Source organism: Triticum dicoccoides, chromosome 2B, assembly GCF_002162155.2.
Source record: "Triticum dicoccoides isolate Atlit2015 ecotype Zavitan chromosome 2B, WEW_v2.0, whole genome shotgun sequence".
NCBI classification, from domain to species: Eukaryota; Viridiplantae; Streptophyta; class Magnoliopsida; order Poales; family Poaceae; genus Triticum; species Triticum dicoccoides.
The window spans coordinates 162,265,771-162,269,231 of NC_041383.1; the positions used below are offsets into that span (position 1 = coordinate 162,265,771).

At 48.8% G+C, this 3,461-nt stretch overlaps 1 non-coding gene across 1 annotated transcript; it reads right to left on the reverse strand.

Moving 5' to 3' along the window:
• Positions 1-499: 499 nt before the first annotated feature.
• On the reverse strand, positions 500-572 carry TRNAA-AGC. The gene has a single exon. It is a non-coding gene; the product is annotated as a tRNA-Ala (tRNA).
• Positions 573-3,461: the final 2,889 nt, after the last annotated feature.

Below are 3,461 nucleotides of genomic sequence, written 5' to 3' on the forward strand. Positions count from 1 at the left end.
TTAATCTGGTGTCAACATGAGCATCTCTGAACTTGTCATAACTTTTGCATCGGAGCTTCGTTTTAAACCATCTTCATATCTATCTTGATATTCTCGAAGAGAGCCATCCCATGATGACTTTCAATAATAAGTTTGAATTAATCTTGACATAGCTTCAAGCTAATCTTCATGATCGTGCCACTTTTAAGCGTCAACAGTATGTATACACCCTTGTTCAACCGTATACTGAAAGTTTTCTTGAAGGAATAGAGGTAGAGGAATGCGCTAAAAGCCGGTATCATGGAGACTTTGTTCAGAGAGCTCTAGTTTTAAAACCGAGGTGTCCTCTCAAAAGACACGTTTCGGTTGGTTTAAACACATGAACATGGAAAGGTGCATGATCGCGTACGGATGTCGCGAGTTAAGCCAAGCCTCGTTCAAAACCATGCAAACGGAAGAGGAGTGGAAAACACTGTTTGTTTTCAAAGTACAATAATGCAAAACAAAAATAGATATGTTTTGGAGATGCGGGGTATCGATCCCCGTACCTCTCGCATGCTAAGCGAGCGCTCTACCATCTGAGCTACATCCCCGTTGCAGGTAAAATATTTTATCACCAATACATAAAGTAGTACCCAACAAACATTCACAACCATGTTTTGTCTCTGCACACTGCCGGCAAGATCGCTCGCCGCACTGATCTTGCACGTCCACTGACCCGGATGGATTGAGTTGCCTGTGTCCAACCACACGGTTGAGCATTTTGGTATCAGACGCCACACATGGCTGACGACCCCGGCCCGCTGTCCTCCCCTGCCACTGGCTCGGCCACCTCTTTGGCCGCTGTCTTCCCCTGCCCTGTCACTGCCGATGCCACGACGACCGTCATCTCCGGCAGTACTCCAGCCATCACCTCTCTCACCCCCGCCTCTCGCTGGCCGTATCTCTCCGGTAACCGACCTCTGCACCTCAACCACCCCTCCGACCCTCCTTGCCACCATTGGCTCCATCCTAAGCCCTTAATTGATCACATTTCCCATTACACATTTACACTGCCAAGGGAAGAAGCATAGGGCGGTAGTTTGAAGGAAAAGTCATGATTCTGCTGCCATTCAGCTCAGCTGTGCCTTCTATCCTCACCCTTCATTTTCACATCAAAGTTCATGTGGGAAAACTTCTCTTTTTTGTTTCTCCCAAATAAAAAAGAATCAGAGCTTGAAACTTTACAGATCAACATCACACAAGTACTACCGTGTAAAGAATTGATTTTTTGGCGCAACAGGAATTTCTGAAAAATGATGCAACTCATGCAAAATAAAAAATTTGACAAATTTATGTTTCATAAAAAAATTGGAAACATCTTATGCAAAGAGTGGCATTTGTGTATCGTTGGTCTGTGAAGTTTCAAGGTCAAATGTTCTCTTGTTTGGAAGAAACAAATATAAAAATTTCTATATACAAAGATAACATAGATCTTGATACAAATTCGGTGACCTACATAGAAGGTGTAGCTACATGAGAGTATGGAGAATCCACACTCTTTCAAGGGAAAGTCGGATACCCTTCCTTCCAAGGGGGAGATCTCCTCCTTGGGGAGGGGGGGGGGGGTCACTTAGTGGTAAAGGGGAGTGGAAGAGGAGTTGGACAGAAGGCAACATGCGGAGGGAGGCAGAGCTTCACGAGGAGGCAACGGAGCGTTGCCGCGCTAGGGAAATGACAAGATGGAAATTTCCACACATGCAGAGGCATGTGACCTTTATGAGGGAAAATAGAGGGGTTCATACTTGTCGGTGTCTAGGAACCTGTCATGGTTGCTTGCTACAACCCTTTGTGAGTTCAGCCAGGGACTGAACACACTCGGTTTCCTAAGTCACCCATCGCCAAAGAGTGGGTGGCAGAAGGTAGAACACACCAGAGATACCCAGGTTCAGGACACCATCGAGGTGTAATACCCTACTTTTGCCTAAGAGTGTTATAGTTGTGTGATCTCGAAGAGGTGATTACAGAGTATGTGCCCCGAATCAGTCGACCCGCTCCCAGGTCACAGTCGCCCCCATTTCTACTGAGCCTGGTCTACCCTTACCCTACGGGGAGGTACCACATGTTTAGCTCTAACAGGGGCGAGAGTGGAAAGCCATCCATACCGACTTGACGCGACGAGGCGTGGCATGCTCGCCCATGCCGCGCGGACTGCTACAGAATGCTCCTGTAGTAGAGGACCGGGTAGGTGAACCTCTGGCGACCACTGTGGATGATTTTGGGGATGGCACGCTTTGTTGACGCCTAAAGTCAAAAGGTGGCCATGCTGCGCCCCATCTTGGCAGCTGATGCCATCCATTGTAGCGACATGATCCGCATTTAATGCTTCTGACAGACGGGTTCTCCCCTCCTTCTATGGAGAATGTCAGAAGTGCTAGGTGTGGTGCTCCCCGGGTTGATCTCAGGAACCTCTTGCCGGGTCCTATCGCACCGTGGGACACTTCTCGAGGAAGTGTCACGGATTCCTCACGTACAAGATGGGGTAGCTAAGAGGGTGTTTGGATACTCTCTAGTCATGTGACTAGTAGTAATCAGACTAGAAGTTTTTAGTCAGACCCTGTTTGGAAGGTGACTACTACTAGTCAGCATTAAATGTCCCAGTATTAAATGTCCCTTGTGCAACACCAATTGGAGGAAAGAGAGGGGGACTTTAGTCAGTAAAAGTCAGGGGTGTTTGGAGGTTTACTGACTAAAGGTGACTACTACTAGTCTCTAGTCAGTAAAAGTTGGGGGTGGGATGACTAGGGACTAAACTAGTTTTAGTCACCCATTAGTCAGGGGTGTTTGGAGGTTTACTGACTAAAGGTGACTACTACTAGTCTCTAGTCTCTAGTCTCTAGTGATCCAAACACCCCTAAGCTTCTAGCTGCACCAACGTGTGCACAACCGCTTGTCGGGCGCCATCGTTAAGGCCTTGGTCCGCCGGCCTGGGATACCCTGTTTTCCTCTGGGCTGATAGCAGCCCTCGGGCCCATGCTTCGGCTGTGCCCCGTGGAGGGCATACAAAGGAGGATGTGGCTGTTAACCTCCAAGGGCTTTACGCTTGGCGGCTGGCGCTGGTAGGTGGGGATCCGCTCCCACGTCCCACTCGTGCCGCATTTGTCGCGATGATGGTTTGAGTTGCAAAACGTGAAAGCGTTCCCTCGGTCTCTATACCATGCCTATTGCATGGCCTCGGGAAGTGAGAGAACCTATTGCATGGCCTCGGGAAGTGAGAGAAGTGAGACGCTGCACCTTGATTGGCGTGCATTTACTGCTCCACCTGCCTCGGCCATAAAGCAAGGAACGGAGTCAATGTCTCATTCCTTCCTTCATACCTTCTTCTTCCCTTGGCCCATTCTGTCCTACTGAAAATGTGTTCGCCTTCTTGCAACCCTTCCTTTTGAGCTCGCGGCGGATCTCTCCCTTGCCCCAATGGCCCTGCACAAAGCAATTCCAGTGGC